The sequence below is a fragment of the Tupaia chinensis genome, unplaced genomic scaffold, assembly GCF_000334495.1.
Source record: "Tupaia chinensis unplaced genomic scaffold, TupChi_1.0 Scaffold000308_1, whole genome shotgun sequence".
Classification (NCBI taxonomy): Eukaryota; Metazoa; Chordata; class Mammalia; order Scandentia; family Tupaiidae; genus Tupaia; species Tupaia belangeri.
The window spans coordinates 1,621,851-1,649,575 of NW_006159798.1; the positions used below are offsets into that span (position 1 = coordinate 1,621,851).

General features: G+C 38.7%; 1 pseudogene; it reads left to right on the forward strand.

The window, feature by feature from the left end:
- The first annotated feature begins 4,364 nt into the window (after window positions 1–4,364).
- Window positions 4,365–4,837, forward strand: LOC102483358 (transcription factor BTF3 pseudogene; annotated as a pseudogene).
- Window positions 4,838–27,725: the final 22,888 nt, after the last annotated feature.

Consider the following 27,725-nt stretch of genomic DNA (forward strand, 5'->3'; position numbering starts at 1 on the left):
CACAGAAAGCGAGAAACCACCCCCCAGGGGGGATGGTCATGCCACAATCCGTTCTCCATTCTCCTCTCGGGATCTTGGGCATGCACGCACACGCGCCCAGCGTGAGTTTTAAGCCACCGGGTCCGGGACACAAACCGAGGTCGACTACATGGGAGTCCAGCAACATAGCCATTACGCTAACTGCTGGTTCCCCATACCACTCTTGTTTCACTCCATACTCCTCAAAATGACTATCCTTATTCTTGGGATACAATTTTAATCCTCAACATCATTCAACAAACCCTGCCAGACCTGACCCACTGTTTGCCTCCCAGCCTTGTATCTGCCCATCTCCCCTCTGCCCTGTCCACACTGGCCATCACCTGCTTTCTAAACTGGCAGACGTTCTGGTGCTTCAATATGCTGCAGTTTCTTGGCTTTTACTACCTCTTTTTGTATCCTCCCCTGCCCCTTAGTAAGCCCCACTTACCTCGCATAATTACCATATCTTCAGGAAAAGCTTCTCTGACCTCTTTCACTCCGAGAACCGGTCAAGCCCCTGTTGTGAGCTCCCATGGGACTTTGCCTTCAGAGCAGATGTAACCAAACACATATTCATACGGTTCATAGGTAAAAGTGTCTGCTTCATAGACTGAAAACTCCACAAGGACAGAGACTGTGTCTGCTTTGCTCACCACTGTACCCCCAGTGCCTGCTAGTGTCTTCCGCCCACTGGAAACTTAACTCCTGTCTGCGGAAAAAAGCAACTGGGTAGGTTACAGCCCATGCTCAGAATCAGGCCAGTTTATAGGAGGCTATGACTATTTGAATACTGCCACAGAGGAAGCCTGGGAAAAAGAAGCCTTCAGTCCTTGTTCAAAGTGATTAGGGCAATTATTATCTCCTGTTTAAACTGATTAACGAAAGCCTTTTCCACCTGGAAACTAGTTTGTTGCCAGTTTAAGTCATTAAAACAATGTTCTAAGGTCTCACAAGTACCTTCTGGTATGTTCCTGAGTTTGATAAATACATAATCAGAGATGCATATCTCTACAAAATAATTACCCATCTCCTGAGCATTTTATCCACTTTTATATTATGCTCTTCTCAACTTCTTAGAATGTGTTCTTTGTCTGATTTAGATTGTGAATTCACTGAGAATAGGAGATATCTTCATTTTTCACAGCAGCCAGTGTGCTATTAAATAATGCTTACAATAATATGTAAGGATAACAACCATAGCATGTGTCTTGGGAAAATTAAGAAGCTCTTAAAGTAGTTTTTTTTTTTTTCTTATAAAGTAGAGAGCAAACTGTGATATTTAAATCCAAGTTAAACATGGATCAAAAGAGTGAACTCAGTGGTGTTACCATGCAAATATAAATTAGCAAATGTCCAGAACTGGATGCTCTGAAGACAGGAGTAAAAGGAACTGATAAATAGAAGGCTGAATAGTTGCATGAGCCACTGAAACACAGAATAAATCAGCAAATTCAGGAGAAAGAGATAGTTCCAGAGATGTTATGAGACGAAGGAATAATTAAGATTTGGAGAAATGGGAGGTCACCGAAAAAAAGACGTGGCTCCTGAAAGTGTCCAGGCATAAACACTATGGTCATCATCATGAAGTTGAGTTGGTAAGGAACTTCCCACACAGCTTGAGTCAGTGTGAAGGACCCAAGGAGACACCCCAGAAATAGTAACTCATGTCCCCACCTCTTCTGTAAGTCCTGAGGGAGAATGCAGAAAGATCAATAACAGACAATACTATGGAGATCCAAACTGATCTGACGTGACTAAGACCCATAGGCCTGTGGTGAGGTGATCAGGAAAGAGGGAAATCCAGGACTTCAGCTTCCATGTAAAGTCCTCCTTCGCCTGCCCCCAGGGGTCTCTTGCAACCCTGACTCCTCCAATTCTCATGCCCGTTTCTCTGCCCTGGCACTGGTGGTCAGTGTCCTTTGTGTAGGACTTCCTTATGTCTCCAGGTCGATCAAAAAACTGTGGTCTATTTTCTGCTACTGTCTTGGTCACCTGAGTGCACGGTACCAATATGGTCACTGTACAAGTCTTACATTTAATAATGATCTTGTTTTTCACCCACGACATACATCTAGAGATCATCCAGCCCATCCTACCAATTTCTTGTGATATTGTTTGATCTTAATAGTGACCTCCCAACTGAATAGGTGTACATTTTCAGGCCTAGCTGCTTATTGCACATGCTCTCTGGCTGAACATCAAAGAGGTCACAGCACGCTCCTTTGGGGACCAACTACCGTGGTAGAACTTTATTTTTTTCCCTGTCTCCTGATGGAACACAGCATATTGACATTACAGGTGGTCCAGTCTCATTCTGTTATGTACTTTAGTACAGTGTGAGTTTTAAGTCACCAAGTCCAAGACTCAAACCATGGTCGACTCTGTGGGAGTCCAGCAATGTAACTATTACGTCATCTGCTGTTCCCAGAAGGTTGTTTTGCAAAGATATTTGGGCCATATGAAATTGTTTAGTTATTGCTGTTCTCTTCAACTTATCCATTATCTGCTACTCACCAATGATATAAAAATTGGATGCCTAATTTTGGACCAATAAAAAATAGGAAAGACAAGTAAGATTTTTTTTCATTGCTTCTATTAAAAAGTTAGTAAGAAGATAACCCCAGGGAAAAAAATCATGACATCTTTCATTTCAGCTACTAGGTAGAAAAAGAGAATGGAATCAGGCTGGAGTAGATTTAAATTTTAGCACGGCTACTACCTAACCAAATGCTCTTAGACAGTCACCCGCTCGTTAACATGACAGTTTTGTCTTTTGTGAAATGAAGAAAATATACAAATGAACCATCTGAAAGGAGTTTTCTGGCTCTAACATTCTATGAAGATGAAGCAAACCAGTCTCAAAGGCCTAGAGGAAAATTCAACTACTTTCATCCATATTTGAACATAAGTAATATAAAAATTATCAGAAATTGGAATGCCATTAGGTAACATCTTTATTTCCTCCTACAAAATGGATTCTCATGCCTGGGCCCCCCACAAGCACTACAATGATATACAGCACGCAAAATAAAAGTCAGCAGGTGACAGAGGAAAAAGAAATTCTTGCTCTATATTGTAAAAATAGGGTCGTTTTAAGCACTTTGCACACATCTTAGTGTCCTCACAGCACCTCAGCCATAGGAGTTCTCATCTCTATGTTGTAGCTGAGAACTGAGGCTCAGAGAAATAAAATAAATAGCTTAAGATCATATGACTAGCAATTACAATTCTCCAGATTAAATCCAAATCTTTCTGATTCCATGACGCTGTTCTAAATAAAAAACAAATAAATGATAACAATAACAATGAAAACCATGAAATTTATTAGAAACAATGCAAGTGATTCTTTAAAGGATTCTTAACAATGGACCAGATAAGAAAAATATTGCCTGAACTTCTGGAGACAATTTTTAAAGAGCCTTTTACAAGTCTCCATGGTATTCCTGCCTCACATTAGTGAAGTATGGATCTTCCCATGAAATAAATTTATTGTCACCATTATCACATTTGTCAACTTGGGTCTATAAGCACAGCTGACCCCATGCTGTAAAGTCCCCTTCTTTTGATGCTTAGGGAAAATGCAGACACTGACTTTTTGAGCTTTAGTACCATGACAAGGAAATTTTAATGAATAATGAAGAGACTGCATAGGAGGACAGATTTGGAAACATCAAGTTCTGAAGACTGCTGATATTCCAAGAAAGCACGATTCTTTCTCTAATGCACAGCAGTTTTGCCAGAAAATGCCTCTCAGCTGGCACTGATTTCATTGTCTCTATTGGGTCTGGGATGTTCATAGTGGATCTATACAAGGTAAGCTGCACAAATTTCTACTATCTCTACCTAGAGGGCTCTCTGTATTGATAAGATTCTATTGTTTTAAATAGTAGTGTGGGATATTGAGAGAAAGGGGAACTGCAATCGGAATGCCCTTGTCTCCTTGGCACAAAAAAAAGTCTGAGGGAGACTTCTGCCAAACACGTAAAAGTAAACAGAGAGACACTTTTTTCCTTCTGCCATGTAGGTAAGTACACATGAGCTGTATGTTAGTATCTGCTTCTACCAATTGCTTCCTGAGACACAACACCTGTACCGCATTCCTCAGCCTTACCCCAAGTCCATTGTCCTCCGTCCACCCTTCACATCCTCCTTCCTGCTACCTTGCCATCCACACCTGTGCTCAGAATGTAATGGGAGGCTATCTTTGTTGATTAATAGTCCTGTATTTGCTCTAGCTGCCATCTTGCGTCCCTGCATGTGTACACCTAATCTCATTCCATCTGCCTGAGACCTCCGGAGCACCAACCCTAGCCACCCACATGGCCCTTTTCTGCTCCAACAAGATGAACAAAACTATCCCAAACCAGGAAACCTTGCCAAACTGCAAGCACAAAGGCGCATTAGTGGGAAAGGAACTCCTTCCTGAAAGAAGGTGATTCATAGAACAGCTACAGCAGATGATAAAAAAACTGCAGCTTTCCTTAAAAAAGTTAAGGGCAAACAATATCTCTGGCATTGAAGAGGTGAATATGTTTACAAACCAGGGAACAGTGACCCAGCTTAATAGCCCTGAAGTTCAGCTGTCTCTGGCAGCAAATACTTCCACCATTACAGGCCACGCTGAGGCAAAGCACCTGACAGAAATGCTGCCCAGCATCTTAAACCAGCTTGGGGCAGTCAGTTTGACTAGTTTAAGGAGACTGGCTGAAGCTCTGCCCATTCTGTGGATGGAAAAGCAACATTTGCTACTGGAGAGAGGGGTGATGATGAAGTTTCAGATCTCCTGGCAAATTTTGAGGAGGCTTCCAAGAAATAGGCAAACTGAATTGAGTCAAGTTCTAAAAGTCAACTTCTGAAGTTACTGGGAGCTACTATTTTATATTATGACTGCTTTTTTAAAAATTGTTTTGTTTCGCCTGCTGGTGTGTACATGTATTTACAAAACAAAACAAAGAGACCACTTGTTGGGATATAAGGTAGCAATCACAAACTAAAGACTGAGGCTTGTTTTCGGTGCAATACTCTGATTCCCAAAGTTAATTACAGTGGGTCTTAATTGTTTTTGTGTGAGAATGATTTATTCAGACTGCCCGTACTCTTCATTTGATGTAACAAATGCTATTAGTCTAAATACTTGTAAATAAAGTACCAGTATCTAGATTTTAAAAATTTATTTTGTTTATGGATCTCATAAAATCTAGAGCTCTCATATTTTTCATCACAAGCTCCTTGGACACTGCAGCTCTTTTCAGTTTTTCCTTTCACTCAGTTGATTTCTTTGCAGTTAATCAAACTGAAGAAGCCTGGGAATGGAGTTTAAAACAAAGGTTAAAAAAATAGCTTTACATTCAGGAAGCAGTATTTTTTCCCCTAATACTAGAAGCTAGAAACTTTTTTTTTTTTTTTTTTTGCTCTTCTGTGGAAATCAGTGTTCAAGGATTCAGCTGGGATGGCAGGATGAGCTCAGTGTTTATACACACACAGTCAGTCCTGCCTGCAAGAGCACTTGCACCTACGAAAGCAACATATTTATGTTTTCTACTTAATCAGTGGCTTACTCTTCCTTTTTAATATATACTGAAAAAAAAAGAGCAAATAAAAATCCTAAAGTCTATGTTCTGCTTTTACACCCTGAAAGAAAAACAAACTAGATATTAGCTATTTGCTCCTGCCCCAGAGGAGCAGGGGCAGAATTTTTAGTTGTTTCAAGTAGTGAAGACATGTGCAGTGATTCATCTATTCTTCTTGGGCTTTACTCTCATCACCTGTTTGTTTTTTGTTTTTTTTTTATTTTACAAAATAATTTTTTTATTGAGTTCCTACTCTATGCGTGACTCATAATTGAATACTGCAGAGGGTTTCTTTATTTTTTTTTATTTACATTTTTTATTTCATTTTCTTTTAGACAATCACATTCTTTAGCTTAGAAAGTGAATATTTCAACATGTGAGTATTTCTCCCTAGTCCAGTTGATAAAACTATGAAATATCTTCAATAGATAATACCACATTTCTTTATGCCATTAATGCTTTGCCTCTCTATTTTTCTTCTAAATGTCCTTCCTTAGACCCTACTTTTTCACACATACTATATCTGGTATTTACCTCCATTTACTGTGCTTCTATATCCTTTAACATGCTGAAGACCTTGATTCCACATAATGTAGAGATTATATACATAGGGCTTCATAACTAGAAAATACTGGAAGGACCAATGAGTCTGAAAAGCTTGGCACTAAGGTTAGGGACTCGGGGTCTCCAGATATTGTCACTTAGGAACAGGTACCCACTAGTTTTTGAAATGACAAATGGTGAATGCATGCTCTCTAGCGGATACCATAAATGTAGAGAGCTGTGGGGGGGGAAATGCTTAAGTCAGTAGCAGCTGCTGGAGGCCTAACTAATGGCAGGAGATGCCATTACGAAGCTAGTCTTGCCGTGGCAGTATGGCGATGAAAACGACATAGCCCTGAGAGGTAGAGGCTGCTGGGTACATGGTTGTACTCAAAAGTTAGTATCTGGAGACCCCAAGAATCTTAATCAAGCATTAGAGAAGTAGCCTGTTACTAAATATATCATGGCCTAGGTTGAATTCACAGAGAACCCACTCGGTCCAAAGATATACTAGAGGCCATTTCCCTGAAGCCAAAACTTATCACTGGGATATATATACTTGGTCATAGATAGAAGCCCCCCACCAACACACACACACACACACACACACAAACACACATGGATTCCTTGGCCAATAGAATAAGAACTATTATAATAGAGAAAGCCAAGTGAAATTCTCAGGAACTGCCCTATTAGGGAGAATAACAGAGATCAAGGGCCACCCATACAAACCTAAATGTTGAAGAAGTACTGGTCCCTATCATATCCCCATTTAGTTTACCAGTCTGCTCACAAAAAAATAAATAAAATAATAATAATAATAATGACCTTGGATTAATATAAACACAATGCAGTAATAGCCCCATTTGCAATTGTTATGCCAAATGAAGTTTATTTGTTAAAGCAAATTAATATTTAGATTCTTAGGTGCATAGTGTGCCGACATTGATCTGGCAAATGCATTCTCTTCCAGCCTCATAGGATAAAGAAGATAAGAAAAGTTTTGTATTCACTTGGAATGGACAAGGGTATACACCTACAATCTTATTATACAAGCCGCCTGATTAGGAAACCTGTGAGGTCCATTTTATTTCTGAGATTCCATTATTTTAAATATTAATATAGTATTAATGTGGATGGGCCTAGAATTCACAATAACCCAAGGCTGACCATTGCCATCCCAGGCCTCTATGCATTCACTGCCTCTGCTTCTCCCCCTCTGAAGTGATAAAACAAGCTGACACCTTGAGAAGCTGAACACCCTACTTATCTGACCCTTTTTTCCTGAGAATAAACTCTGGGCTGCATCATCCTGATGGGCTACTTCTTCATAGGCTACCCTTTAGCCCACTGGAAACCGCCCCTCTCCAAACTTCCCTATAAAAGACTGTGCTTCATTCCCAAGCGGATCTGGAGATTCTGAGTGTTAACTCCTCCACAACCACGGATGTATTAAAGAGTTACTCCTGGGACCAGCAGTTAGCGTAATGGCTATGTCGCTGGACTCTCATATAGTCAACCGCAGTTCGAGTCCCGGATCCGGTGGCTTAAAACTCATGCTGGGCACGTGTGCGTGCGTGCCCAAGATCCCGAGAGGAGAATGGAGGAGAAGGGATTGCGGCGTGGCCATCCCCCCTCGGGGGGGGGTGATTTCTCGCTTTCTGTCTCTCTGTCTCTGTCTCGAGAGCGTATGTGCACTATGGCTAAAACCTCTCCAAAAGAAAAGAGTTACTCCTATCTCTCCGAGGTGGGGCTGCCTTTTTGTTCGTCGGCCATCTGGTTTTCCGCGGCAGTATGTGAGGGAAGAGATTGTGCAAAAATGGATTTAGTCTGAACTTTGCAGTAGTACAAAAACTTTCTTTCTTGGGACCAGCAGTTAGAGTAATGGCTATGTCGCTGGACTCCCACATAGTCAACAGCGGTTCGAGTCCCGGACCCGGTGGCTTAAACTCACGCCGGGCCCGTGTGCGTGCGTGCCCAAGATCCCGAGAGGAGAATAAAAAAAAAAAAAAAAAATTTTTTTTTTTTTTTTTTTTTTTTTTTGAGATGTATTTGCTATAGGGAGTGTGCACTTGCCAGACAGACAGAAAGAGACAGAGATACAGGAGGCAAAAGATCTCATAACCTGACAAAGCACTTTGTATATTTCCTCTGGGAAAATGTATTAGAGTTTTTAGAAGAAAATTGCAGAGATGTTGGGCATAAATGATAGAAAGCAAGAAATCACCCCCCCCAAGGGGAATGGACAGCCGCGATCCCTTCTCCTCCATTTGGGGATCTTGGGCACGCACGCACACTCACCCCGCGTGAGTTTAAGCCACCAGGTCCAGGATTAGAACCACGGTCGGATACATGGGAGTTCAGCAACATAGCCATTACGCTAACTGCTGTTCCCCAAAACATCTCCCAGATAAGCCTACTCTTGCTGCTGGTACTTTCATATTTTGAACAGAAAAAATAAAAATCACCAAGTATATTATTATGCAGAAAAAGAATTTCCACAGATTTAGAGAAAGTTGTGGTCTGAAAAGTAAAGCATCGTTTTGTTTATTTTAATTTGAAGGTCGTTTACTTCTCTTTTTTGTCTATCTCTATCTATGTCTGATGTTCCTTTTGGTCATTTTTCCAACCTGTCTGCTTTCTGCATTAGATACAGGAGGCAAAAGATCTCATAACCTGAAAAAGCACTTTGTATATTTCCTCTGGGAAAATGTATTAGAGTTTTTAGAAGAAAATTGCAGAGATGTTGGGCATAAATGATATGGGAGATGCCCATCAATCAAATCCCCACTGCTGAGTTCTCAAAGAATTTTGAAACAATATAGGTGGAATTTTCTCTTTCTGCCAAGATCTATACCACTAAGCATCTTGAGACAGACGATATGGGCAGTTTCCCTATAGATTTATTTGCATGCAAGAGCATCAATCTCTTTAAATGTTGGGCAGAGAGAACACAGATTGTGATTAAGCTGTGCCTGCTTGTCCAGAAACACAGAAGAATAAAGAATCAAATGTCAGATGTGTTCTTCTGTGGGAACCTATTTTGATATACTGTGTTTTATGTCAGCATGTAAACTTTGAGTTTTCATGCTACGAATATTTATTTTAGAAAAACATAGTTTAATTTGTGTTTCTGCCCACGCACTTCGAAATTACCTACATAAATAAAGACATATAATCTTAAACAAAGTAGAAAGTAATCAATAAACAAAAATTTTTTGAAAGGCTTGAGAGTAAATAGTTATACTTGCCTCAAAACATAAATAGCTTCTACATAGCAATAAGAAAAGTTTAACATTCTAACTAACATATATGTTCAATATATGTTCAAACATATGTACATATAAGTCACAAATGAACACATGTCAAGCCCATCAATAGTATATGTACATTTAAAGGCATATTTATCTGTTTTATTTTCAAAATTTATGGGTTTCTTCTAAATTTTTTCCAATGATAATATACTATATGAATTCTCAAATACATTTCTAATAAGGGTGTATATGGAAACAATCTGAAAAGCAATTTGTTCACATGTGTCAATTGTCTTAAAAATGTATGTATTATTTTATCTAGGAATCCCTCTTAAAGGCATCTGGGGACATTGTCATAGATATACTTAAAGTTTATACTATTAAGATGGTATTAAAACATTAATTATATATGTGTGTGTGTGCATGTGTGTGTTTGTATGTGTGTGTGTGTGTGTGGGTGTGGGTGTATATATATATATATGTGTGTGTGTGTGTGTGTGTATATTTTTTTAGCCTAAAATTATTTAGCTTTTATTTAATTAAGATTTTATTAGGCACAGAGGGTGACCAGTAGGCAGAGTTACAAAGTGTCTATAGGGCTTCCTCCAGGCTGGAGCGGTACCTCAAGGGGAGGAGGGGCAGAGAAGCATGTGCTTTCTCTGCCTTCTCCCTTCAAGGCTGCATGTGGAGGGCCCCATCCAGCAGGATGACCTCTTCATTGAGGAACTGGTTCTTGACGATGGCCTGTACCAAATGAGCATACTCAGCAGGGTCACCCAGTCGGCTCGGGAAGGGCACCTGGCTTGCCAAGAAGTTGTGCACCTTTTCTGAGAGGCTGGTCAGCAGTGGGTGATATGTATATATATATGTGTGTGTGTGTGTGTGTGTGTATACACATATATGTGTGTGTGTGTGTGTATATATATATATATATGTTTTTGTTTGTTAAGTTTTTACTATAGGCAAATGTGCTTGACAGAGAGATGCAGAGAAAGAGAGAGAAAGTGAGAAATCACCCCTCGGGAGGGGGCATTGCCATGTCACACTCCCTTCTCCTCCGGTCTCCTGGATTTTGGATATGCATGCACATGCTCTCGGTGTGATTTTTCAAGCCACTGAGTCTGGGACTCTAACTGTAAAGTTGGTTATATGGGATCCAGTGCCTTAATCACCACGCCACCTACTGAATTCATCATTTATATTTTTAAGAAAATATTCTAAATGTTGTTGAATTGGATATATAAACATTGGTACCTACCTGCTACAGACTTCTAAGCAACTATGAAACTTATTTGACAGAGTGGTACCACAATGCTCTGCAATGCTTGAAGCTATATGGAAGACAGGGGTCCAGTTTTAGTTGGGCCTGTGTGCTCCAGGCTCATGCAAACCTGTGCTTCTGATCCTGGCTGGCTGAAGGGCCAGTGGGAAGATATCTGTGTGAGACCCTGTTAAGAGAAATCTCTCTCTGTATCTCTTCATCTCTCAACATAAATAAATAAACTGATAAAAAATATTTACATGAATATTTAATGTACAGAATAAAGTACCCAATATACCATGTGAGAAAAATATATACATAGAATTATGAAACCAAACTTACCAAAGTAATTTCTTATATATATATATACATATATATATATACACAATATATATAGTTATATATGTATATATTCTTTTATATATAATACATATAGTTATATATGTATATATTCTTATATATATATAATATATATAGTTTATAAATTCAGTCAGTGAAGCAAGCAGGTGACATAGTTAAGGTACTGGATTCCCATATGGTCTACCACCGTTTGAGTCCCAGACTTGGTGGCTTGAAAATCACACCAAGCGCTTCTGCCTGTGTGTCTACAAGCACAAGAGGAGAATGGAGAAGAAGGAATTGCAGCATGGCCATTCCCCTTGAAAGGTGATTTCTCTCTCTCTCTTTCATGCATGAGGTCTATGGCAAACATCTTTTAAAACTTCAGAGGGATAGGTAGAAATTTTATATATTATTTTATGTCATTACATATCATTATCAATTTTTATATATGCAAATTAAAAGAACAAGAAAGGTCTACAAGAGAATATATTTATTCTTTTTGGTGGTATTTTGGTGGCTTTTTTTCTTTATTTTCTTTAATTATTTTTTTAAATTAGATTTAATGGTGGCTTTTATTCTGTAGCTTGCCAATACTATGTACTTAATTTCTATGAACTTAATGACTATGTGCTAGTAATAAATGTCATTAAAATAAAAATGAAGTTCCATCCATGCCATATTTCCTAACCCATGTTTCCCATTCTTTCTGGTTTTCTGCAAGGCAAAAGGCAAAGAAAGCAATATGACTATTTGGTTTGAGAAACACAGAGACATGTGCCATAACACATCTCCAAGTTTTTGAGGGTGATTTTGGCTCATTCGTCACAAGCTGTCAAACTGTGGAATCAACTGGGCTGTTTAGTAATAACAATTTGAATGCTCTGATGAGAGCCAAATGCCCTTAGTCTATCTTTTAAGGGTTGAATAAATCTGCCCTCATTCTTTCTTTTTTTTATATATTATTATTTTTTTGTATTAAAATTATTTCTTTTTGTATATATATTCAATCGCATTGTTTAGCTTAAAATGTGAACATTTCAATATGTGAACATTTCTCCCCAGTCCCATTGATCAAAATATCTTCAACCAATAACACCACACTTCTCCATCCTGTCAATGCTCTACTTTTGTATCCCTTCTCCAAATGTCCTTCATTAGGCCCCCCTCCTCCACATACACCTCATCTGACATTCACACCCATCTCTTGTGTTTGTACAACCATTAGTCAATCAGCTTCAGTCACAGAGTGCAGACATTCGGTATATGTTAAGTGGGGACATACAATGTCTCTCCTTCATAGCCTGGCTTGCCTCACTCAGTTCCATCGTTCTGGGGCCAGCTTTTCAGTCGGGATACCTCAAGGCTCATCTCACTTGGATGGAGACATGAGGAACATCTCAAGGAGATACAAATGCTCAAAGTGCAGGGAACTGAACTGTGCTTTGTCATCCAAAGACGAAGCTTCTTAGACAAGCGGTGGGAAATTCAGATGGATTTGGATTCATATAAAGGCGCCTGCTCATACTCATCTATAAAAACAGAGAAATCAATAGAGCACAGCAGCACAATTTGGGCCTGAATAATAAGGTGCCCTGGATATTTCCAGTCTCTTTTCTCTTTCTGACAGTAATCATGACACAAAACACATAAAATATTGCTCCCACATTTTCAGGAGAGAAAACATCCTATCTCCATGCTGCACATTGACAAAACCAGTGCCTGGAATTATTGAGGTACAAAGAACCAGCCCTCCAGGGACAGAACTGCACCAGGTACTCATGTCCTGGCATAGGCCCTTAATCACCTGAAATACTTCAGGCTTCTAGATAATATGCAGTTTCAGGATTTTTTTTTTTTTGAGAGGTTTTTACTATAGGGCGTGTGCGCTCGCCAGACAGAGAGAGACAGAGAGACACAGAGCGAGAAATCATCCCCCAGGGGGGATGGCCATGCCACAATCCCTTCTCCTCCGTTCTCCTCTCGGGATCTTGGACACGCACGTACACGCACCTGGCATGAGTTTTAAGCCACCGGGTCCGGGACATGAATTGCGGTCGACTACATGGGAGTCCAGCGACATAGCCATTACACTAACTACTGGTCCCAGTTTCAGGATTTTTAATAACTATTTTATTGAGGGAGTCAGAGATAAAGACAGGCATCCTTACTAGATTTTCTGCATGCTACCATCCTCCCTCCAGCCTCCCAGTCACCAGGATTACAGGTGTATCCATGGGTTCACCCAACATGTTCAGGTTGACCCAAGATCAGAATCTATGACTTACTACAAGGCTCCAGCATCACATGTAGGTGCCTAACCACCCAGGCCACCATGGATGGCTATCATGGACCAGTATTTTAATTACAGTAGGACAGGGCTAGCCAAGTATGAAAAGACAGAGAGCTGAAGGAGCTGGCAAGTACCTGATAGATACTTTAAGTGTCTATGGCAAAATAGAGACCATACTGAACAGTTAAGGAAACGTATTCCCTAGAACCAATACAGACTAAAAAGGAAAGCATAGGCTAACCTTGGTGATCTGTGGAGGAAGATCAAAAGCCTGGGGCTAAACAGTTCAGAGCAGCAGCATTGCCAAGTCAATACAGGACACTCAGGGAAAACTAGGGCCATAGTCAAAGATTGTTGAGTCAGGTCTGTGGTTCCTGCCTGATTATTAGAATGGCCTGAGTTTTCAGCAAGGCAGGCAATCAGACATATGTGAGGGCAACTATCCAGACTGGGATAAGGCGGAAACACTGGACCTTCAGGACATCTGCACATGGACAAGAACTGAGGTCAGATATGCAGCTGGAAAGCATTTTTGTAGCTGGGTGGGATATTCTTGGATTTTAGAATCAGACACATCACGGCAATCTAGACAATATTGTAAGTACTCAGACCTAAAGGGAACCAGTGACAGGATATAGGACCTGCTTCCAATGAGAGGGACGATATGATATGGAAGGGTTTGCATTGAACCTGAGCATGCCTGAAGTCCAATGGTCCAGGTCTGGGGAAGAGAAGTTTTTCTATTTTTGGACAAAATACAGACCAGTCAACCCCCTTTTTTATTATAATCAAAAAAAGAACAACAACTGCATCATAATATTTCTACTGTATGTTACAAAGGGCTATCGCTCTTCTTTTTCTAAGGTAGAAAAGCATCATGTGTCTTTCACTTACTACACTTACGTACACTTTACCATGCAATGGCATTTATATATGAGGAATATCCTTCCCCTTAGAAATAAGTGGATTGAAATATCTAATAAAGGAGCTCATGACTAATGAACCTCCAGGCAACAAATGATTAGTCTCCATTGGTATTTTCGGGGTAAGAAGCAGTCCTCATTTCTCTGGCTCAAACAAACAGGAGATCTTGTTACCCAAGAATGACAAGTTAAGACCATCAGGTAACATGGGGTTTAAAGCAGCTGGATCCTACATGGCCAACTGTGTGGTTTGAATCCTGCACATGGTGACTTAAACAACACACTAAGTATGTTGTGTGTACACCCAAAATCCCAAGAGGAGACTGGAAGAAAATGGATTATATGTGATGATCCCCCATAAGAAGTAACCTCCCACTTTTCCCCTCTCATTCTCTCTGTCTCTAGCAAGCACACACATCTTATAGCAAAAACTGAAGGAAAAAAAAAGTGACAAGTCATTTTAGTTCAAAGTCATACTTTAACCTGCAAAAACAAATGAAAGTTTAACTGGGAACAAAATGGAGAACTCATAAACCCTCTCTGATAATTTTCCATTGCAATACTCACACAGGAGTGAAAGCATCAAACTATGAGACTGTGGAGAACAAAATTCTCTTCTCAACTCTTTTACAAATAAATTGTTTGACCTTACTGTTCAATCAGACCCAAATCATCTCTATTTGAGTTTCAGTTTCCTCATCTTACAAACCAAAAGGATTAAATGTAACAGTCTTTAAACTCCATTCTCCTTTAATCAGCTATTAACCTATGCACATATTAACTAGTACATATGTGTAGATTACTAAAGCATTTATGTGTGTGTGGAGGGGGATGTCAGGAACGCCAGGTTGCCTTTTCTTGTTATTATCCTGGATGTCACAATAAGCATTTAATGCAGGAGGAATGTTGCTGCTGCTCTAAATTATTTCTGGTTTCTGCATGTGTTTATTGAAGGTTTTATTTGGTGGCATGACTCAAATAGTATGTACAGTATATACATATTCAATGTATATGAAATCTGTTTAGTTCAATGGCAAGGACATTTCTGCCATTGACATTGCATAGACTGTAAGCTATGCATAGACTATAAGGTACATTGCATAGACTGTGTGCTTTCCACACCTGCTTGGAAAAATGATAATCAGTGAGCCGTCCTCTTTTTCTTCTCTGCTCAATTTCAGTGCTGACCAGTTGTTCAACTTGGGTAAATCTCTCTAACATCTCTATGCCTTCATTTTCGCTCAGGGGAAATAATAAGTTTGGGTTATCTCATAAGGAAAAACACAAGAACATAACAAAAAATGTTTTAAAGTTTCCATGAATGACAATATTCAGAAAAATGCTGCAAATTTGATCTCTCTTAGAGAATATCACATTATCATTCTAGATCTTAGAAGTTTGGCAGAACAAAAACTTATCCAACTTCAGTTTACCCAGAGTATCCCAGAAAAATAGACCATGAATCCTTTGCTCCTAATTAAACGCACTTTAAAAATAACACAAGAAGTAGTTAAAATCAGAAGTAACAATTAAAGGATTCATTTCTGGGAAACCTCAAACATATGCTTTCTAAAGTGTCTTTTTTATCTTAAATACTTATTGAAATCCTGGCAATTAGATCTTCACATGGATTAGAAATACAATGTAAACATGGTGTAAGACTTGCTAATTTATGGGACTAGCAGATGGTGTAACAGTAACATCCCTGGACTCCCACATAGTCAACCACAGTTTGAGTCCAAGACCCGGCGACTTAAAGCTCATGCCAGGCACATGTGTGTTTGCACCCAAAATCCAGAAAGGGGAATGGAGGAGAAGAGATTACAACATGGTCATCGTCTGGGGGTTGATTTCTCGCTTTCTGTCTCTCTGATTTTGCCTCTCCAGTGAGCACACGTGCTCTGTAGCAAAAAAATTCTCTCAAAAAAAAAAAAAAAGAAGAAGAAAGAAAGGAAGGAAAGAAGAAGAAAATGAAAGAAAGAAAGAAAATTTCCTCATTTATAACATAGAACCAATACACCCTGATTCCAGTGTTCTCCCACTCTCCCTCTTTGATAATTTTATTGCAAGATAAAACTGAGGGGACATCACATAGAATACAACTTCCCTGGCAATCCCCATGTGCATATGTGTGTATGTATACACATGTACATGTACATAAGAATCAGTAGAACTGCCCTATTTATTTACGAGTATGTTATAAAATTTTTAAATGGAACAATATAAAAAAATACTAAAGAAAGTTAATAGATGCAGAAAATATTTTTCTCATTTTAGAAAAATGAAAATTGAGTAAAGTATTAATTATAAAGGTTGAAAACAATTTGTGAGGTTTGGATGAGGCACACTTAGTTTGGTTCACTAATTTATACAATACCAGAAATCTAGAGGCCAGTAAGTGGTGTGATGGTTAAAGCACTGGACTCCCACATGGCCTACCGTGGTTTAACTCCTGGACCTGGCAGCTTGAAAATCATACCAAGCACATGTGCATGCATGCCCAAAATCCCAAGAGGAGAATGGAGAGAAAGAGATTGCAGTGTGGTCGACCCCCTCCCCTAGCGGGAGGGGAGGGTCATATCTCACCTTTGCTCTTTGTTATGAGAAGTGCACATGTCCTCTGGCAAAAATCTAAAAGGAAATAAAAATAAAAAAATGAGCTCCACTTCAAAACTTAAAGATATCATTTGATGAGTGATAAAATTAAGCCATTAATGAAACAACTTTATGATCTACACAGTGTACTAACTAAAGAAATCAAATTAAAAAAGGGTTCAGTGGCATCCATGGAGTCAGTGTTCCCTTACTTTTGGAAGCTGAAGGAGGAAATATCAGGGCTGGTAAAGACTTCCAATTTAAGCTTCCATAACATGTCTTACACAAACAGTTGTCAACCAGGGCAGCTGAGCTCTCCAATAATGTATCCCTTGGTTCTCCTGTGAGGGACTGAAGCTGCTTTAGTTCTAACCAGTATGTTTTTATGTTTGTTGGATAAAGCAGAGTCAAGAGCTCTATCAGCAAAAGGCATTATAGCAACTAATGGACATAACCCTGCCATTGTTACACGTCCATGAGGAGAACTGTGACACGGATATTGACAAAGTACATACCATGTAGAAGAAAAAGCACCGTTTTACAGAACTTCAGTCACTGGAAGAATTTGAAACAAGTCAGGCCTAAGAAGGAACACTTGTCAAGTTAAGGAGTGAATATATGTCCTATGAATTGCTTTTTTATTCTGTTAATGATATTCCTCATTTGTTACCACATGTCAAGGAAGCAGGGTCTGTGTGTATCATTCCTTCGAGTTATCTATTTTAGATTATTTTTTTATCATAGTATTGCGTACATCTGCCTGCACAGAATATGCATCTTACTTTTCTCTCACAACGCTTAGAAGAGCATTTATATGAAATAAATTTGTAATGAATGAAAAATAGATGGATACATAGATAAGTAGATAAATTTCTTATTCTATTTTTAGATTTTTTTTTTTTTGAGAGGGAGATTTCTGCTATAGGACATATGCAATTGCCAAAGAGACAGAGAGAGAAAGAGAGACAGAAAGCAAGAACTCACTCTCAGGGGAAATGGCCACGCCATATTCCCTTCTCCTCAGTTCTCCTCTCCGGATTTTGAACATGCTCGCACACATGCCCAGCATGAGTTTTCAACTGCCGGGTCAGAGACTCAAACCAGGTCAACCACGTGGGAGTCAATAGTCTAAACTCCTATGCCACCTGCTGGCCCATTTAGATTGATTTTTTTTAATTATTTATTTAATTTTATTTATTCATTCCTTTATTTTATTTGACCAGAAAGAGAGGAAGCAAGAAAGCAAGCCAGCAAGTCCAGGACTTGAACTGTGGTCAGTCATGTGGGAGTGTCAAGTGCCTTAACCACCATGCCACCTGCTGGTCCTCATTTAGATCAATCTTTAAGAGTCATCTTCTAAATTATTTCGGTCATCTGAAATGCTTGATTACTAACACAAGGAACAACTGCAAAACTATTTCAAAGACTCACTTGATTAAATACCTGTGAGACCCTCCCAGTTCACAGCTCTATCACTCCTTCTCAGGAGTGTCCATTATGTGTTGTCTGTCATTTTCATGCATCTTTTACACTTTCATCAATTATGTACAGGTTCCAAAATACTTTACAATACTATTTTTATATGTTGGTAATTTTTACAACATATTAAATACTTCTGAAAATTGCACTTATCATCAAGAATAAGGCAAGGTAGTAAGTTCACATTGATATTAATCATTCTAGTTCAATTATTTCAATGTTAAATTGTATTTCATTGTGTGGATATACCATAATTATTATCCTTTACAGATGGATGAAAGAAATTTTTCCTACTTTTTCTACTGCATACAAAGTTATTATGAATGTTTTTATCCATGTCTCTGTGCACATGAGTAGATTTTTACAGGGTACATTCTAGAGGTAGGGTTGCAAAATTACACAGAATAAACATCCTCAGTTTATTTTATACAGACGTCAACAGGATAACTCTCCAGAAGGGTTTTACCAATTTATCCTCCCATAAATCTTCATTTTGTAAGAGTTTTGCAACACCAGTTTCTGGCCATCTGGGCTCTGATTTTACGAGAAAACACTCTTTGATGCCAAGTTTACCAAGGGACTATGTATCAAAGCTTCTGAGATAGGCTGGTGTCTGTTCAAACAGGGACATAAGCCCATTCTAGATCCAAGTCCCTCACTGCAGCTTTATCACCAACATGATGATTGCTTAATTTTTCAGGTATAAGTTTTTTCCTCTAACCCTCAACTGTTAGATCCCTTTTATTGTAAACCAAGATTTTTTTCTATAATTGAAAGTTGCCTTTATGGCAAAGAAAGAAATGCCTTTATCTAAATGTCATCTATGTTAGCAGGACTAATTGCAATGCCATGCATATGCTTCTGGTTTCCCTGAGTCCTGATTACATTAATGTCCCATTACATCGTGTCGTGGGATCACAGCATCCCAGGGCAGTACTACAACTACTGAATTTCAAGTAACTGCTTCCTCACTGGAATTGATTAAATATATAATGCTTCAGAATTCAATTATAAAAATAAGTCATATTGTGTATCTGCAAGGTCATATTCAATAGATACCCATGATAGATGATCATTTTCTTCTTAAGGACTTGATATTACTACTGGTGTTTCCTTGTCTTCTCATGTGACTATTCACCTCTGATTTCCTTTGAAAATAATAATTCCCTCAAATGAGAAGACACCTCTTAAGAGGGTTTAAATATTTGTTCTTGTGTTGTTTTTAAATCTGTTTATTCTTGGCCTTTTTTTTCCCAAATCATAACTTGAATTGGTTGGAATACTGTTTGGTTTTGTTATTTGAGTCTTCAATGTGAAGCAAAATATAATGAGTTAAAAATGGGCCCAGCAGATGGTGTAATGGTTACATCACAAGACTCCCACATAGTCGACTGCTGTATGAATCCTGGACCCAGCAACTTAAAACACACTGGGCACTTGTCTGTGCATGCCCAAAATCCCTAGAGGAGAATGGAGAAGGGATTGCAGTGTGACCATCTCCCCTGGCAGTTAATTTCTCACTTTTTGTCTTTCTGTCTCTCCAGTGAGCACACATGCCCTATAGCAAAAATTGCTCTCTCAAAAAAAAAAAAAAGATCATGCTCATATCAATTATGGAATCTCAAATTTAGGAGCTCTCAGACTACATGCTAAAATTATTAGGGTATTTTCAATGCACCTAAATTTTCTAACTACAGAACAAAAAACCCTTTCCATAACACCAGCCTCTGAATATTCTACTTAGTTGCACAGTAGAAAGAATGTGAAATTTTGGCCTCAAACACACGGTATAAGCCCCAATTTTGCCTTCTAGGAATTGTATACCTCATGCATAGCTTGTGTGACAGGTCTGCTTTCTAAGCCATGTTCTTCCTACTGAACAGAGAATATAAAACAATCTGAAAGAGCTTCTGTTAGCATCAGTAATAATGCATTCAAATCACTTTACCCAGTGCTTCTTACCTAACAAACTCATGGCAAATGCTAACTAAATCTGAGAACAAAATACTTGAATCTGCATTGTGATTTTCCCCACCAGCATCCTCAGATTCCTTGAGAGTTCTAGAACTAAGAGTTTCTATTCTTAGTGCCATTCTATTTATAACATCATTATCTAGTGAGGGATTGACAATATCCTCAAAAGCATATGTCAAAGGCCATTTCTTGTCTACAGCTGCGGGCTGGGCTGACAAAAGGACAGAAAATTCACACAGGGTGCAGCCACATCAGTGTCTTTGGAAATACTGAAAAGGGACACTGTTATGGAGCTGTCAACAGAAGCTGTGCTTAGCAGGAGAGCGTGAAGGGGCAGTGTCCAACTTCCACTCTGGATGATTCCCATCTTCCCTGATCAAAGTGGCTACCTGAGCTCTAACACTCTCCTGTAATCATGTTGATGTGAGGCCTCCCTTGGGCTCCAACGGAAACAGCTGGCTTCTGCCAACAACTCCCTACTCTATCCATATTCGTACTTGGATCACATCTATAGTCACAGAAACTATGAACACCTTGTCCTTTCCTGCTTCTTTTTCACTTTTCTTTCCTTGTCTCACCTTTCTCTGCTTTCAGTTATGTGCTTTAAGGATCATGGGCTGGTTAGTAGCCCAAAAAGAAATCAAGAAATCCCAAAGTGGATATATACTCAGCCAAGAAAGTCAGAGTGTCTGACTATAATGACAAGGAGGCATTTGCTCATGTTCCTTCCAGGCTTCCTCTACTAGGATTTCCCTGGGACATAATTTGTGACCCCAAAAAAGGAGATGCTATGAATTTCCTGAAAACCTGCAGACTGTTCCCTGCCACAGGCACTTGGGCTACCTGGGGACTTCAAAAGAATGTGAGAGCCCAAGTATTTCTGCACTGCTGTGTGGAATTTTCACCTACTGAGAGCTACTTTCTCTCCATCCCACTCTTCTGAAAAGAAAGCAATTTCTGGGAACCCATGACCATCCTCTTTAGAACTGGGCCTGCCCACAACGAATTGATTAGGCTTTCTTCAATGAGTACAGTCAGGAAATGGAAAGTATATTAAATGAGGAATGAGGAAATGGAGAATGAATCTCACCTTGGCCACTTGCTCACTGTGTGGATTGGGGAATCTGCTCAGCTTCTCTGATCCTTAGTTCTCTCATCTGTAAATCTTAGAGGAGAGTTTAAAAGGTATGAATGTTTTTTATGAAGTATTTAACATGTAAGAGGTACGTGCACATGTACTGGTTTCTTATCATTTATAGTTACAGGTCTAAATTCCTATATCTGAATGTCACAGGCATCACACTCGTGTAACTCTGCCCTGGCTGACAGCCATTTTTTTGTCCTAAGTGTACCCCTACTTACATTGCCTCACTGCTCAGACAAGGCAGGTTTCTCATCTCCTCTCCATCAGCCCAAAGTCCTGGCCCTCCTTCAAGGCCCTGATCAAGGCCTTCCATAGGCATAAAAATACACCCAGAGCCCCCAGTCATTACCAGTTTCTCCCTTCTCCGAAGGTTATTTTCAGTTCCACATGAATGAACACTTACCCAGTAGGTCATCATTTCAGTTAGAATCCTTCCATTTTTCTTTTATCTTGTTCACTTTATGAGGATAGTGACATCATCAGCTTCTGATTACTCTCCAGGTATTTTACAGGTTTCATAACCTGGGCTGAACACAAGGTTATTACTCAGAGTTAAACTTAATGGCTGATTTATTGACAGTAAGTTTTAAAATGCCACAAAGTTCAATTTTTCCACAGATGAATGTCATTTCCTTATTCAATCATTTACTATTTAGTCATTACTTTATTTAAATTACTTCCAGAACTATGTATTAAGCACAGTGCTGAGAATAAGGAGTTGAAAGAGAACACACTCTGTTCTCATGTAGTTTACCTTCTAGTCAGAAAGACGTAAGTATGAAGAGTGATGATGTCCCAGTGATGATCCTGCCCACGCCACCTAGACAAATATTTACCTTCCAACTCTCATGACTTTGACTCAGAGTGAGGCCACTTTGTGGAAAAGACACTTACTTTCGTAACCATACATGTACTCAAGCACATGAACACATATATGTGCACTCATGCACATCTGTGAACATGCACAAACACATAAATATATATTTACCTTTCACAAGGGTTCTAATCAATCCTGCCTCATTTCATAATGTCTGATTTCTATAAAGGATATTAGTTCTAACATTATATACTAGAGCTATTCAACCCAACTACTTTTCTTCCCCAGTCCCTAAGTAATTATTGGAGAGGAAATTACATTATACATTATAAAAAATAATTTTTCCCAGGCAGATCTCAGACTTCAGGCATTTTTAAGCTAATACTATATAATGAAGTAATTGTGTAATTAGGAATACATTTGTCAAGTATGTAATTATTATGCTTAGAACATGAAAAAATGGCTTTTTAAAGAGAGAAATAAAAAGATGGTATTAAGAACTTTAATAGATCAAATGAAAGCTTCAAGTTTTATTAGAAAGAAATAAATAGTCCTAACCAGAATTGGTTTTATAGGTCTCTAAGTCCATTTTTAAAAGGGTCAGATAATGAGTTTGGGGAAAAGTCTGATATGACTGAATTCCCATTAATACATTTTTGCAGCATTAAGCTGGCTGTGAACCAAATCAAAGCCAGCCTCTGTCAGTGCCTGTCCTCTTCCCTTGCCTCCTCATTTTATGCCAACCCCAGCTTCAAGTTATCATCGAGAGTTTGCTTCTCCTCGTCTCTCCTTATTCTAGTCCAAGACACCCTCACCTTGTGCCTAAACTAGTTCAACAGCCTCCGACACAGTTTCCACAGCCACTTCATTTGTTCGTCTTGTTATTTTGGCTTTTAGAAAAATGAAATTTGCATAACATAACATCAAGCATTTTAAAATGTAAAACTACAGCAACATTGAGTACAACCACTCCCTACATCAAGTCCCAAACATTTTTTTATCACCCCTAAAAAGAACTCTATTCACAATACATACTCTGCCCATTTCCCTTTGTCCTCAGGTTCTGGTAACCACTGATCTGCTTTCTGTCTCCGGATTGGCCTCTTCTGGATATCACATATAAATGGAACCACACAATAGGTGACTTTTTGTTTCTGCTTCTTTCATTTAGTATAATGTTTTCAAGAGTCATGTACATAGTGCATGTATCAGTACTTAGTTCCTCTTTCTCTCATAAGTTTCTATCTTTCATTCTTCCATGAGCAAGAGCAAGACAGAAGCACCTCAACAGGGTCATCACACCACAACTCACCAGAAGCTTTAGCCAGCCACGGATCATGGGCATGTAAACTTGGAGATGTCTCCAGACACAAAACCAGAACCTTCCCATGAGGTCAGCCATGTAGAGCATTGTGTTACTGTTGCACCACCATCCAGCCCCCTTCGTTCCTTTCATTCATTCCCCTTCATTCCTTCATATCCTAAAAAGATCAACCCAGTTAAAAGATGGGCAAAGAGCTGAACAACAGACAACTCTCTAAAGAAGCCATGAACAGCCAAAAAGCATATGAAAAGATGTTCTCATGCCTTATCATACAGGAGATGCAAATCAAAACCACAATTAGATATCACCTGACCCCAGTCAGAATGGCTAAGATTTAAAAAATAAAAAATGATAAGTAATAGGGAGACTGTGGTGAAAACAGAACTCTCCTATACTGTTGGTGGGAATATAAATTAGTACAGCCATTGTAGAGAACAATATGGAGGTTCCTCAAAAAATTCACAGATAGAATAGAACTATCAGATGATCCAGCAATTTTATGCTTGGATGTCTACACACAGGATAGGAATGCACTCAGTCAGAAAAGTACTCTGTATATTCATGTTTATTGCATTATTCACAAATGCTAAGACATGGAACCAACCTAAAAGTCTATGAAGAGAGTAATGGATTGAAAAAGGGTGGCACATGGGACCAGCAGTTAGAGTAATGGCTATGTTGCTGGACTCCCACATAGTCGACTGCATTTGAATCCCGGACCCGGTGGCTTAAACTCACGCTGGGCACGTATGCGTGCGTGCCCAAGATCCCAAGAGGAGAATGGAGGAGAAGGGATTCGGCGTGGCCATCCCCCCTGGGGGGTGATTTCTCGCTTTCTGTCTCTCTGTCTCTCTCTGTCTGTCTGGCGAGGACACACGCCCTATAGTAAAAACTTCTCCAAAAATAAAGAAAAGAAAAGAAAAAGGGTGGCACGTATACACTATGAAATACTACTCAGCCATAAAAAGTGAGACCTTGGCATTTGATAGGAATGGATGAATATGGAAGATTTTCTGCTAAGTGAAGCGAGACAGACTATGAAAGAGAGGCACTGTATGTTGCCACTTAACATATGCCTAATGTCTGCACTCTATGGCAGAAACTGAAAGATGGAAGATCAAACGTGGATACTAGAGACAATGTTAGAGGAAAATGGGAAATGGGAGAGGGTGAGAGGAAGGGAATCAAAGAGGTGAAAAAGGTAAAACATTTAAGGGACAAAAATTGGAAAATTATCTATTTATAGTGCATGATAATGTATTTAACTGAACTAATATACAGTTCATGCTATAAAAATTCATTTTGCAAGCATAGTAACATACAGTCGTTGAATGTATAAAAATTTTTTAAAAAAGAAATACCATAAAAATCAACCCTTGATGGCTGTTTCAAGGTCTGTATGTGGCTTTACTAAAAACTTTTCCAATTAAATACATAATTCTTCAGAAGCAGGTAACAGTTTTAAGCTTAAGCCCAAGAATTATAGCTAGTACTGGCTTCTCTCCTTCAATCTACACCTAATGTCACTCACTATAGGACTGGCTGGTTGGTTTCCATTTACTCTAATTCCCCTAATGTTCACTTATGCTCAAAATCATTCTCCCTGTGGGACATTTTGTTTGATGCTAAGCTCTGAAGCCTTGATGCAGAAAGCACATCGTATGTCTCAGTTCTTCGAGTGTATGGTTTTGAAAACAAAGACCTGCGATGCTAAGAAATTAATTCTGTATGATCGTGTGTGGAATCGAATATAATTAGATGAGACTGAAGGGCCAGAAAAGCTGAGTTACAAAGAACATAGTTTCAGCATCAGATGTCTAGGTTCAAATCCATCTATGCCACCAATTAGGTGATCTCTGTAGCTATGGAAGAAATTTTAGTCTGAATAGAAAACCCGGCATGGGGATTCAGGAAGACTTCAAGAAAGAAGAGTTTAATAGGTAAAAAGTAGGGAACTTGGTCCTCCAGGTAGGGAGAGTAGCACATGCCAAAAATATATAAATTAAAGTTATATAAATTATAAATTAAAGTTCTTATATAGAGTTCTCTATCTTTAGAAAAAAATTCCTTAATTATGTATTTGGTTATTATTTTTATTCCACTGATCTTACACTCTTCCTCGTGGATTCTAAGTTTTTCTCTCTATCATTTCTCCTTATTTTAATTTTTTACATATTTTTATTCAATTTTGCTTGCTTTCTTTAATTCAGTTCTGCATGTTCATATAATATTTTAGCCATGCCTAGTCTCCTTTGGGAGCCTTCCAATATGACCATAATTTCTTTAATAGATTTTATTTCTTTCTCGTTTCAAATCTGAGTTCATCTTATGATCTTACCATATCCCCCCTACGTCCTCAGAGCTCTCTACTGAATTACATAAATTTTTATTACTTGTTTTTAAAGACCAAGTTTTCAAATCTGTTTTTCTTGCCTTAAACTCACTTTATTAACTTAGTCAATATTATTTTCATATTGCAAATTTATAAACTGAAGTTCAGGCAAGGTAAGTAATTTACCCAACTAGCAGAGTTATTGCCATGATTAAATGATATAAGCTTCCAAAACCCATAGCACAGTATATGACAATATAACTGCATAGCAGATTAGAAATAAGAGGTTTTAACCTGCTCATGATTATTTTGAAAATTACTCTACTACCATGACAACTTTCCCTCTTTAGTATATTCAACATCCATTAATATTTTCCCTTAAAACGTTCTATTTTTATTTCCTCAGCCAGAATACTTTGGAGGGTGTTTGCTCAGCCTGATCAGCGGCCCTCTTTGCATCCCCAGGATTGCACTTTTCAATAACTTGTGAACTTCATTCATGAGATGCTAAATTACAGCAGCCAGAAAGTGACAAGTGACTATAACATTTCACCAACATAAAGCTCATTCAATAAAAATAAAATGTTCCTTAGAGAAGAAGAGTTTGGAGAAGTGATAGATAAATATATATTTCAGGTGGCCTGTGTTTATCCTAGTGTCAGGATAAATGGGTTAATGCTAAGGAAATAAACAGCTTCCGCTAATGAAACAGGCTATTAGGAAAATAGCCTGATCTTGTTTGCCATATATTACTTCAGAATGCAGCAACATTAACAGAAACATAATTTGTGCATATTAAGATATTACCCAAAGCTATAGTTTCATTTATAAAAATAAAGGTGTTTAGTGGTTTTTGGAAGTCTTCTTTTTCATCTCTGAAGCACTTCAAACAGCAGCCTGATTGTGACACAGAGACTACTGGCTGATTTAATGAAGCGGTGTGCTTATGAGGATTTAGCTGGCATTTTAGAACCTGGGCCAATGTTCCAAGCTGAACCCCAGGACTTCTCAGTAACAAAGAGAAGTCTGACCCTGTGTGTTTTTGTGAAGCAAGGAATATACAAAGAGAAACTGAGAAGCTCAGGATAGAAAGTAAGGATTTTTGTTACAGTGGAAAATTCATCCTACTCTCTTCCTCTCTCACTCCCATCTTCACAGACTTTAAGATTGTCAGAGACTGAATGTGCTCACCAAAGAGAGACAGAGACCGAGAAAGAAAGCACTCTACAGTGGAATATGGCCACACTACAATCCCTTCTCCATTTTTAAAATTTATTTACATTTAATCATTGTGTATCTTTACAGCATACAATGTTTTTGCAGAGTACACATGCATTACATGCCAATCGAGTCAAAGGTATTACCATATACATTGTCTTTAACAGAAAACTTTTCATTCTGTGTCTGTAAAATGTTTTTTTTTTCTGATCCCCTATTTTCCCCTTCTTTTCTAATATAAAAAGTTAAAGCTTTAGATTTCTCTCTAATCATTGCTTTCAGTCACTATACATTGCTAAAGCTTGTAAAGTTAATTTTCCCAACATGAATTCACTTCACACCAGTCCAGTTGAAAATCTATACATTCTCATAAACAGATAATCATCCATTTCTGTGTCCCATAAATGTCTTGTCTCTCCATTTTTCTTATTGATTACTTTCCTTACCCTCTCTCCTTTCTCCCACCCTCTTCTCACACTGTCTCCAGAATTTCTTCATTTCTACATTTTGTTGGGATTTGGGTCATGCACACACATGTGCCCAGTGTGCTTTTCAAGCTGCTGCATCAGTACTTGAACCACTGTTGGTCTTGCAAGATCCACCTTCCTTAACCACTAGGCCGTGTAGATGGCCCCACA